At 41.1% G+C, this 12,809-nt stretch overlaps 1 pseudogene; it reads left to right on the plus strand.

Annotated features, from left to right (window-relative positions):
* Positions 1–247: 247 nt before the first annotated feature.
* The window catches only part of LOC107973200 (tubulin beta-8 chain-like), a 126,710-nt pseudogene continuing 114,148 nt past the window's right edge, over positions 248–12,809 (plus strand).

The following is a 12,809-nucleotide window of genomic DNA, read 5'->3' on the forward strand; positions in this document are numbered from 1 at the left end:
TCGTCTGTGTTGCTGCTGTTGCAACCACCACAACAAACAAATAAGTGAAAAAAAAAAAAAAAAGAATCGTCCATACCGGAAAGTGTGCTGTTTTGGAGGAGGCTGGGGAAAGTGTGGATGGCTCGAGTGGGTCCTGTTGGATTGGAGTCTGACAGTGGTGATTCCCTTCAACAAATGGTCGGGGTGGGAGGGTACACACACACACACACACACACACACACACACACACACACACACACCCCACACGCAGCGCCCAGCCTCCGATTTCAGCGCTGGCAGGAGATAACCATTCTTAGCTCGCCTTTCCAGGGTTATTTTTGGCTGAGGCTGTTTGCTGATGGCAAAAGGTTTCAGCCCCCTCCCAAATCCCTCCCCGTCCTTGTTCTAAAGAGAAACTGGTGCGTGTAGGCTGCGCACTCCCAGGGAGACAGGGAGACGGGCCTGGCGCCGGAGAGGAACCCGGATTCTGCCCAAAGTCTCGCCGCCCGCCGGCTGTTTTCTGGCGGAGGGTGTGCCCCGGAGGGCGGCGATCGCGAGTGAAGGCTGGGGCCAGGCGCGGGTGGAGGCGTCACCAGGGTCGGGCTAGCAGGCCCTGGAATCAGGCTTTTGGGACACCCCGAAAGTGAGTCCAACTTGGGGAGAAACTGAGGGCACCTCGGGCGGTCTGGCAGCGGAGAAGGTGGGCGGGAGAAAACTTTACAGGAAGGCAGAAGCAATCTCCACCGAGGGAGTCAGCGAGCGGCCGCGCGGAGAGGAGGGGCGGGCGGTCCCCAGGAAGGCGGGCGCAGGGCGCAGGCCGCGGCCCTGCTGGAGAGGGGGCCCGGGCGCAGGCGGAGTCCCGGCGCGCGGCCAGGCTGGTGGAGGCCCCCGGCAGGCTGCAGATTCCCTCCGGCCCCGGGAGCCGCAGCAGGACCGGCCAGGAGGCGCCACGGAGGGGAGCCCCATCCCGGTGCTGACAGTGCCCACCGCGCCCTACGAGGACCGGCGGCCGGCCGGCGGCGGGGGTCTGCGGCGACCCACCGGCCTCTTCGAGGGCCAGCGCAACTACCTGCCCAACTTTATCCAGAGCGTGCTGTCGTCCATCGACCTGCGCGACGGTCAGGGCTGCACCATGGTGGTGGGCAGCGACGGCAGGTACTTTAGCAGGACGGCCATCGAGATCGTGGTGCAGATGGCCGCGGCCAACGGGGTGAGTGTCCGGATGCCCCTCGCTTCCCGCCGCGCCGCCGCCACGCCCTCTCCTAGCCCTTGTCCCCCTGCTGCCTCCGGGCCCAGCTGGGAGGCCCCTGCCCGGCCCGGGCTTTGCTACCTCACTCCCGCGTCCTCACCCTCCAGCGCCCCACTCCCGCCGCGCTCGCAGCCTCCCCGGCGCACCCCGGACACTGGGTTCTATTAGTACCCACCGCCCCCAAAAGTCTTGAGGGGTTTCCGTCGTTCCTGGAGCCACTCCGGGCGCCCTGGACTCTTCTCCGACTCTGCGCACATCCCGCACCTGCTCATTTTTCTTTCGGACATTCTCTTACCCGGCCCTGTGGATTCCAAGGCAGCTCCCAGTTTTCCATATTGTTCCCAACGCGTTCACTGCCCACAGTCCCCACACAAACTTCTTTCGCAGGCTCACAACATAGTCCCTCTGCCCCGTGCCCTTTTTGCAATAATCTGCCAGTCCCCTAAGTCTTAGCTCTGCCTATTTAACAGTAGTGGTGTCTCAGAACACACACACACACACACACACACACACACACACACGCACACACGATCCCTGACATATTTGGCAAGAGTAGGCCCTGAAGGTTTTTAATATTTTGGTTCTTTAACCCAGTGGAATTACTGAATGATTTATTTAATTAGGGTAGGGATGGAGTGGATCCATTTGTTTGATGCTAAACAGCCTGAGCTCGCAGTTCCCAGGGGGCATATCTCTAAATGGTCTGAAATGAGATTTGCAGTGGTTTTCTTAATGCAATTCCCAACTTCTCTCCAAATGCCTTTTGACATTTAACAACATTTCATGCCTCTTCCCCTTTCGGTTTTCATCCTTGTTTTCTCTCCCTTCTCCCACGACCTCGGTAGTCTTCTGCAATCTAGATTCTCAGACTTCGGGTTTTTCTCCCTCTGCCCCTTTCCTCTCTGTCCTATAACTAGAAGCACCTTTTGGCATAGACCCGTATCCCAGTTTCCTCTTTCCCAGGTCCAGCAGCATCTCAAGGACATCTACAAGAAGGATACCCAATTTCAGGGATCTCTGAATTATATGTGGGAAACATCGTCTAAAAAAGTAATTTTATCCTTATTCATGCAACCAGACCCACACTCATAGAACTTTTCTTTAAGGGGAGTGTCTTGCAGATGTATAAATGAGTGTTAACATCTTTAAAAGCGAAACTGAACAATTCCCTGGCATTTGAATTCCCTCCTTCCTTCCCAACCCTCTCCTTTTCATTTTCTCATTTATTATTAAAAACATTTTTAAAGGATCTCCGTGCTTCATATTTATCTACTATAATTCCTCCTTCTCGGTGTTGCAGGGATGGGGAAAGAGGATTTTTTAAAAAACACAATAAAAAGCAATTGGGAGAAACAGGGCCAGTGGTGTTGGGGTGGGTAGTGGAATTGTGATTTTTGACTCCAATAGACAATGATGCTGGATATATGGGGTTTGATTTCTCTCTGGCTCCTCACTTGGGATTGATGAAGTTTGGCTAGAATCAGGGAGTTGAAGAGAGGTTGACAAATGGTCTTTCACTCTTCTCTGACAGGCTGTTCCTGTGGAGTGATGGAGAATAATGAGCCTTGGGAGAGCTATGGGAGCTCTCATACTCCTTCCCGAGCCAATTTTTTAGGGAGTGAGAGAAACATGGCCTGTCCAATACTTGTTGTGGGTCAGGATATTTTTGAAGCTACGGTTGTTGATTTGCATGGGAAAATTATTATGTCTTATTATTTCTTGTCCCACTTTACCATAAGGGCTCCTCAGCTTCTTACTTCAATGGGTCTTCCATAACAAACACACTTTATTAACTCTAAGAGTGGAATTTATTTTAACAGATAATTAGCATAGGTCAATATATGCTTAAAATAGAGTCAAATTAAACCTACTAGCTGTTATAAAGGACAGATGACAAAATCCACATAGAAGCATCGACTTTTAAATAATCTGAAAGTACTACTTCTAAGAGGGGTGGGCATGGGTGAAGGGAATGGTGGACATGTTTCAGAATTTCAAACAGCCAACTTTAACCAATCTTTTCCTCATTTTGTTCACCTTCTTGGGGGCTTATGCTAAAGTGAAGTGAACAGCCATAAGGCTGGCTTCAGGAGAAAGGCGGTCTAAAAGAACTGAATAATTATAAGCAAAATTGGTCTTGAATGATTGAAAATTGATGAGAATGTGCTTGTCTCCTGATTTGGCATCCTGAGTTAGACTCAGGAATACTGAACTTGGATCCCAAAGGCTTTGGTCTTTTTTGATATCCTATTGGATAATCATAAGCAGGCTAGAAAAATAGGAAACTAGAATTTATTCTCTTTGAACTGACAAATCTGACCAGTGGGCTGCATTCTCTATATCTGAAAAATCTTGGTTTTGATTGAAAAAGTTAATTTTACAAAGCAATTTTCTTTTTTTAAATTAAATTTCATTTTTTTTTTTTTTTTTGAGACAGGGTCTCACTTTGTTGCCCAGGCTGGAGTGCAATGGCACAGTCTTGGCTCACTGTAGCCTTGACCTCCCCAGATTCAGGTGATCTTCCCACCTCAGCCTCCTGAGTAGCTGGGGCTATAGGTGCACGCCACTATGCACAGCTGATTTTTGTGTTTTTACTACTCATAGGGTTTCTCTGTGTTGCCCAGTCTAGTCTCAAACTCCTGATCTCAAGAGATCTGCCTGCCTTGGCCTCCTAAAGTGTCATGAACCACCATGCCCAGCCTACAAAGCAATGTTCTAGGAAAAACTACAGTTACTCTTTGATTATGTAATTGCTGGAGAAGAAAAGCATGGCATTTCTAAAGTGATGAACTATATTACTTATATTTTAATATCTCATAAAGTTTGAAATAGACATTTCAAACATAAACATGTATAAAAATTTTTATAAATTAAAAATATAAAATCAAAAACATAAAATTATTTTATTATAAAATTATTATAGAATCAAAAACATTATAAATTTAAACAACTTTTTAAAAAATTTATTTTGGGATTTCCCATGGAGTGATGGAGAATAATGAGCCTTGGGAGAGCTATGGCAGCTCTCATACTCCTTCCTGGGCCAACTTTTTTAGGAAATGGGAGAAATATACCCTGTTCAATGTTTATTGTGGGTCAGGATATTTTTGAAGCTATAGTTGTTGATTTGCTTCAAACTTTAAAAAATTTATTATAAAATTATGGGATGTAAACAAATTTATTATAAAACTTTGAAATTTTCAAACTTTCAGAAAAGCAGAGAGATGAGATTAATGGCACTCATAGGCAAACATAGAACATAGATTGTAAACATTTTGCTATATTTGTGTCATGATTATTTTTTGCTTGTGTTTGAAAGTATATTAAAGAAAATGATATTTTACCCCTAAATTCTTTAGTGCAGATTTCTAAAAAATAAGAACATTTTCCTGTATAGTTACAAAATCATCTTTTCAAACAAAATAAAAAATAGTTTTTTTATATCATTTATTACCCAGTCCACATTCAGATTTCCTCAAGTATTATGAAATGTCCTTTTATTTTTTGAGACAAAGTCTTGCTCTTTCACACAGCCTGAAGTGCAGTGAAACAATCATAGCTCATTGCAGCCTCAAACTCCTGGGCTCAAGTGATCTTCCTGCCTCAGCTTCCTGAGTAGCTAGGACTATAGGTGCACACCACTATGCCCAGCTAATTTATTGTTTTTGTAGAGATGGAGGTCTTACTACGTTGCCCAGGCTGGTCTCAAACTCCTGGCCTCAAGTGATCCTTCCAGCTTGGTCTCCCTGAAATATCTTTTGTGGCTGGTTTGTTCAAATTAGTTTCTTCTAATCAAGGGACACACATTGCATTTGATTATTTAGCTCAAGACTTTTTTAACCTGGAAAATACCCTCACTCTTTGTTTATGTATTTATTTAATGAAATTGACTTGTTGAAAAACTAGTCAGTGGTCCTGTAGAATATTTCCCCTTCTGGAATTTTCTGGTTGCTTTTTATGGTGTCATTTAACTTTTCACTCTGTTTTTTCCTGGTTAACTGGAAGTTAGTTCTAAAGGCTTTTAGGCCTGCTATAACAAAATACCAAAAACTGGATGACTTATAAAGAACAGAAATTTATTTCTCACAGTTCTAGAGACTAGCAAGTTTAAGATCAAGGAGCATGTGGTTTTGATATCTGGTTAGGACCAGCTTTCTGGTTCATAGATTGGCCTTCTTGCTGGCCCCTCACATAGTGGGAGAGACTAGCTAGCTCTCTGGGGCCTCTTTTATAAGGGCACTAATTCCAATCATGAAGGCTCTGTCCTTATGATCTAATGACCCCCTAAAGGCCCCACCTTTTAATACCAGCACCTTTGGGGTTAGGATGTCAACATATTAATTTTGGGAAGACATACACGTTCAGCCCATTGCAAGGTTTAGTTAGATTCAGGTTCAACTTCTTTTTTTAAAGACTATTTCATAGGCAATAATGTGTATTCACATCCCATCATTAGTGATGGTGAGATGATCGTAAGGTTAGGGTGATCACTGCCTATCTCCTCTGCTATATTCCCCCTTGGGTCAAGCCAGTAGTCTGTGACGTGAACTTTGTACCATGTGTATATTCAGTTATATTCTGTATCAATAGTTACTTGATTGTTTTAGCATTTATTAATGATCCTTGCTTGAGTTGATTATTTCATTAGGGGTTTCAAAATGGTGAATTTCTAATTCTCTAATTCTATCTACATGTTTTAGCTGGCATTTTTCTATAAGCAGACCATTTTCTTCACAACTGGGTTATTTGGCTACCCTGAAACATAGTTCCTTCCGGGAAGGCAGAACATATGTTTATTTCTGTCTTTTAAAAATTACTGGTGTTTGGAGTGAAGATTAGGTGAGGTAACTACCTCCACAGGTGACAAATGAATTTTGTTTTGTCTCACTTTTGCTTTTTTGAATATCACTGTGGATGCTTGGATTTTTATATTTAATTTGAATGGATTAGGGAATAAATGAGAAGATAGGTTTTATCTGTTTCTGTAGTTTTTATGTGGCTGTGTGAACTTACTTTTAAAAATTCCCAGAAATATTTTAATTCCCCTTGAAAGATATAAACTATGTCATACTATAAAGCAAAAGAAAAACCAATCATGTGAAGAGTAAATAGTATCGTTTAAACGAATTGTGGTTAAGCTTAGTTTGTAACTAATTAGTTTTTTATTTTCTTTCTACTTTTATCTGCTTCAGAGCCTCTTCAGTGGTTTAGATCTTCTATGTGTCAAATTATTCTAATCTCTTAAAAAGTTTAAGAGCTAAAATACAACACAATGACTACAAGAATGCCTTTGTCCTTTTCTGGGTAGGTACACCTAAGGCAACTTCTTTTTCTCTTCTTTGTTCTCTTCTTCTTTCTTATTCTTAAATCATCTTCAATATTGGACAGATGACAGCACTGTGCCTGCCTCAAGATGTTTCTGACTTTTTCTTTTTCTTTTTTTTTTTTGAGATGGAGTCTTGCTCTGTCACCCAGGCTAGAGTGCAGTGGCACAATCTTGGCTCACTACAACTTCTGCCTCCTGGGTTCCAGTGATTCTCCCAACTCAGCCTCCTGAGTAGCTGGGGTTACAGGCATGCACCACCACGCCTAGCTAATTTTTTGTATTTTTACTAGAGACGGGGTTTCACCATGTCGGCCAGACTGGTCTTGAACTCCTGACCTCAAGGGATCTGCCTGCCTTGGCCTCCCAAAGTGCTGGGATTACACGTGTGAGCCATTGCGCCCGGCCGTTTCTGACTTTTTCTAAAGTCTTCTTTCTCTGGAGATGACATTATATAATAGCACTGTTCAATAGAAGTTTCTTTGATGATGGAACTGTTCTATAATCTGCATTGTCCCAGCCACTAGCCATATGTGACTACTGTAACACTTGAAATGTGGCTAGAGCAACTGAAGAACTGAATTTTGCATTTTACTTAATTTTAATTAATTAAAATAGAAATGCAAATAACCATAAGTGGTTAGTAGCTACCATACTGGACAGCAAAGATCTATAATTCAGCATTTAAAATCGATTTTGTTTTGTTTTCAAAAATGGAGTCAGACTGTTACAACCCAAAAGAACTGTAGGTTAAATTAAGGTAAATCACCAAATACTACATACACATTTGGGAAATCCAAACCAGATTTTTTCATGTGATAACCACACCCTCTTTTGACTTTAGCCTTGGAGGTAATGGAGTATGGCAGAAAAAACCCTGTATCAGCAGCTGGAAGACTCACCTTCTTTTCCTAGCTCTGCCATATATTGACCAAAAGAGTCAAAGTCCATTCAGATGGTTGAGGGGCCTTGGAATTTTGTTTTTGGTTTTCACATACAAGTTGGAGGGCAGATGCGTCAGCCTCTTGAAATACCCAGAAACCACTTGTTTCCTCATCTAAAAATCAGGTATGACAGGATAATTTAATTATCCTGGAAATCAGATGAAGCACTGCATATGAAAGCACTTTGTAACATCGATAGCACTGGGAAATGTAAAGACCTTTTACTGAAATATAAAGGTGTATGGTCAACTGAATACATCTCAGATAATTATGATTTGACTGTATGTATTGAATATAACCTGTAGTGGGCCCCTTGGTAAACAGCTTACAGTTTTGTTGCAAGTTTTAGCCAAGAGAAAATTTATTTGTTGACTAGTCATGCCCTTTATTGGCCACATGATGAGCAGCAATGATATTAACACACAGTGCACCTTGCAGAATTCAAGAATGTCTCAGTGTCTTGTGAACTAGGAAGCTGAAATGCAGTGGTATGCAGAAGGCTGGCTCAGTAGGAGCCTTGGGAGTGTCCTCCAGATAGATGTTTGTGCAGGTTGTATTTGATTCCAGTTGGCCATGAAAAGCTGGTTGCTCTAAAGAATGAGAATATACTTGGTTTTGCATTTACTAGAACTATCTGGGGAACAAATCTTGGGGTGGAAGAAAGAAGGGAGGGAGGGAAAGCTGTGCTTCAATACCTAGGGCTTCTTTCCTGGAATGGATCTGAGAATCTGGGATTGGGTGGCTAATAGCTCATCTCTAGAAGGGAGAAAGAACTGGGTGGTGATGGCTTTGTATTTTCTACTGGAGTTCACTACAGAACAGGTGAATGGAATGGGCTGCTATGATCCAGACATTAGGGAGGACAGGTTTGTGATACATTAGAAAACTTGAATGAGCCCTTCTATGATTCTCTCTTCCCTCTTTCTGCTTCCCTTTCTGAATCACCATCCGCAGGTTGTGGAATTAGCAAATCTATTATGTGAGCAATAGCAAACTTACAGGAGCCCTTGGCTCCATCTATCTCCCTGTTTGTGTCAGTTCATTCTGGATGCTTTTAGTCTGTGGTCTTCATTCACTCTTTTTATGGGGAAGTAAAAGGAGTGGGACAGATTATGAGAACAGCTGGGTCCTCCCAGTTGCTGGGGTGGTTATTTTAAGCTTTGTTTAATGTGTCCAGAGACCCAGATGGCATTTTTAACTAAGCTGCTTTATTAAATCTTGTGATAAAGCATAGTGATGTTTATTGAAAAGGCAGACACACATCAGCAACATTATGCGTGAAACTTGCTCTAAGAATTTTCTATAAAACATCTGTTCTCTTTGAGCCTTTTGTGAACTCTGGAAGTTTGCTAGTTTCTATATAGACTTGAGGACAAGAAGCTGGAACCCACTTTTGGAGATGTCCAAGCATAGGTATTGGAATCATTAATCCTAACCCTCTCAGTTTTAAGGCCCCGGATACCCTTCTGTTAGACAACAGTAACATGAGCAAGCACTGTAATAACATTTAAACAAGATTATTTGGAAATAATGGACAAGAAAAATTAGTATAAATTGTTTGGGGATTTTAAAATTAAAGATAAAAAGCTAGGGCTTCAATGACCTGTGCCAGCCTATAGCCTTAAGAGTCAATTTGCAAACACTCAAGATTTGGCCAATATGCCTCTACTACTTCTACTTAACACAGTCAAAGGGAAATTTTTAGATTCTTTCATCTGATTTGACTCTCTTAGTTATGAATAAGAGGATATCTAGAATATATATGTGACTTGTTAAAATGAAAATCCACCTTCTCTGAGTCTTCAAATATCTTTCATATCTTACATTTTTAGTAACATCAACTTTTGAAGTCATGTCCGTAGTTGTATGAAAAGAAAAATTTCAGGAACATTCAACCTCAAAAGTTCTTTTTCTTAGTCTGAAGTCGTAGAAGCATTTGACTTTTACTTTCTCTTTTTAAGTTTGTACTAGTAGGTATTTTGTATAAATATAATATTTAATTATTGCCTTTGTATTCCTTTTCTCTAGTAAACATCCTGGTTTTTAGCCATCAATATGTAGTTTTACATTTAGGGATTTCTAATGGAAAGACAAAGGAATCTGAAATCAGAGGACAAGAGTTTATTCTACTTGACTAAACACATACAAAATACTGGAAGGAGAGTTTTACAACAAATATTTAATATCTATGACATGTAAAAAGGTTTTCGAAATCAAGAAAATTCAAACAATTCAATACAAATATCATCAATAATAACACATGAACAGGTGGCCAACCTTATTAATAACCAGAGAAATATAAATTAAAACAATCCATCAACTTGTAAAAAAGATGAAATTTCCCAGAGTTGGTGTAGGTGATGTAAAATTGTCATGTTTGTATACTGTTCATAGAAGTTAAATTGACATAACTTTTTGGTCAGGCAATTTGGAAGTATATATCTAAATTAATAGAGTAGTTTTCTAATAACCTGGGAATCTCTTAATCTAAGAATCTTTACTGTAGATTTTTCTAGAACAAATGTACAAACATCTATGTGCAAGGGTACTCACTGCAGCATTTTGCTAAGGAAAAACTCAGAAAAAATCTATATGTTCAACAGAGAACAGGTACATAATTTATGACACAACTGCACAATATACACCACTAAAATAAAGGATATAAATTTATATGTAGTATGAAAAAGATGTGAATGATAGCTTGTTGGTGAAAAACAGCAATGACTGGAATATTGTGTGTAACGTAATCCTGCTTTTCTGTATATAATGTAGGCATAGAAAATAGGATTGAAAGGACATACTCTAGTCAACAGTGTATATAGCTTGGGTGGAGGGGCTGTATAATGGGGAAGGAGAGTCCCTTTTCCTATCTATTCCATATACATCTCTGGATTTAAAAGATCATACATGCATATGCATTACCTTCAAAATTAAAATGATAAAGACAAAAGGAGAAGCTTTGGATTTGAATCATGATACTACTGTTTGCAAGTTATATGACCGTGGGGAAGTTGCCTAGCCTTCTGGGGTTTATTTCCTCATTTATAAAAATAGGGAAAGTAATAATACTTGTCTACATATCTTCTAGGGTTGTTAGGAGGATTGAATGTGATAATGGGTTACAGCATTATGAATTATTTATTCATATAACACAATTATTATAAAAATATTTTGCTCTGATTAAAATAAAAGAAGGATGAGATCATGTGTGTTTTTCAGTCCCGGTAGTTTTACTAACCAGAAAGCCCCTGCTGATGTGGTGATCACAGTTGCTTTGGTGCAGCTTCCTCTTGACTTTTGGCATTTCTCCATGCTGCTAGCTAAGGCTGAGGTGGCGACTGTGGAAGGTGTGATCTCCTCCCCCTCCCAGCACACATTTGTGTGCGTACTCACACTCATGCACACACAAACACACACATGCACACTCTATCACAGTACATGAGGTGGCAGCAGCTGCTCCAGCATAGACTTTCACACAACATAAAGGACTTTTTTGGTGTGGTCTGTGCATTATTTCCTGTTAAGCATGAGCTGAGTCAGTGCCATGCTTTTCCATCTGAAACCTTTCTGAGGCTCAGGCTGTGTTAAGAGCAAACCCTCTCCCCTCCATGCCCACCCCATGGCCCTCTACTGAAGCCAGATCATAATCTGCTCATTTCATGAGGATTTTCAAACCGAATGGACTGGGCCATGTGAGAGATCACTGAAAGGAACAGACCAAGCAGAGGCTAAGAGACTCCATGCTAATCTGCTGAGTCGTCTGAAAATGCACAGCTGTGGGAGCTCACGGTGCTTTAAAGTACTTTGGCAGGATGTTTGTTCAGGGGTCTGTTCCTGCAGCCCTGCTGAATGTTTGGTTAGGAGGCATAATCTTTTTTTGGACAGGATCTCCCAAATGTAAAGTGATAGATGCTAATGTGGAATATAATACAGAGGATCCAGCTAGGATGTCATAAATAACAATAAATTGTTTAATCTTGCTGAGCTGTAAATCTATGATTGCCAGAGGTCTTTAGTTCACTGGAACATAGTATGGGGGCAGGGGCACTTAGCAAATAGGCAGTTATTATTTTCCAACCAGACAGAAACTGGTCTGATGAAATTTATCTAAAAAGGCATACACATGTATTTTAATTAATTGTGACAATTACTCAGAGAAAACACATGGCCCTAAAGAGGCTGAGGGGTTTTTTTGTTCTACCTATAAATGTATATGTATATTCACCTATATTCTACCTATGTATAAGTAAGAGAATGAGTTTTTGTTTTGGGGATATATATTTATACGTATCTATACAGATAGATATACACATACTTAATTTCTGTCTACCTATTAAGGTGTGGTGCCAGATGGAAAGTATTTTTAAGCATTTAGATAGCTTATTCTATAGCATATGTGTGCATATAGCCCCACCATAAAGCTTTGTCTCTTTTCTGGATATATTTAACAAGAGGCTAGAACAGAGTCCAAAATGTCAGAAATGTTTGAACATTCCATAGAAATGAAGGAGGTGTTTCCAAATGACCTATGTTTCTATGGCAATAAATAGAACTTGTGCTGCGTTGGATGGGTCAGGAGTAAGGAATATAAACAGTGTAAGTATGACTATTCCAGGCAGAAATCTACCTTGTAAGAACAGCTTTGTGCAGTGAGCTCAACAACATTGATCAGTTAGCAGTCCGGTTCAGTACAACATTGATCAGGTAGCAAGCCGGTTCAGCAGTGCCAGTCGGAGATACAGATGGGGGCAATCAAAGAAGATGCAGGTCAGGACAAGGATGCAGACATGTACCTGTCACTACCATGGACTTCAGCAGCTTCTTAGTGAGCAGGTTTATGATTAAAGAAGAAAGACATCGTTGATATGTCAGCATGTTACAATTAATTTGCTGTTTAGTTATTAGCAAACTACATCCAGTTTTTAGTTTTTAGGTTTTTTTTTTCTTTTTTCTTTTTTCTTTTTTGAAACAGGTTCTTGTTCTGTCATCCAGGCTGGAGTGCAGTCGTTATCCAAGCTCACTGCAGCCTTAAACTCCTGGGCTCCGTGGATCCTCCCACCTCAGCCTCCCAGGAAGCTGGGACTACAGGTGCACGCCACCATGGCCAGCTAATTTTTCTTATTTTTTTGTAGAGATGAGGTCTTGCTGTATTGCCCAGGCTGCTCTTGAGCTCCTGGCTTCAAGCCATCCTCCTGTCTTGGTTTCCCAAAGTGCTGGGACTATAGGTGTGACTCACCATGCCTGGCCTACATCCAGTTTAATTTATACTACAGTGTGGGTTTAGTCCTCAAACATGTTTTTGTTTTACATATAA

The sequence above is a fragment of the Pan troglodytes genome, chromosome 13, assembly GCF_028858775.2.
Source record: "Pan troglodytes isolate AG18354 chromosome 13, NHGRI_mPanTro3-v2.0_pri, whole genome shotgun sequence".
NCBI classification, from domain to species: Eukaryota; Metazoa; Chordata; class Mammalia; order Primates; family Hominidae; genus Pan; species Pan troglodytes.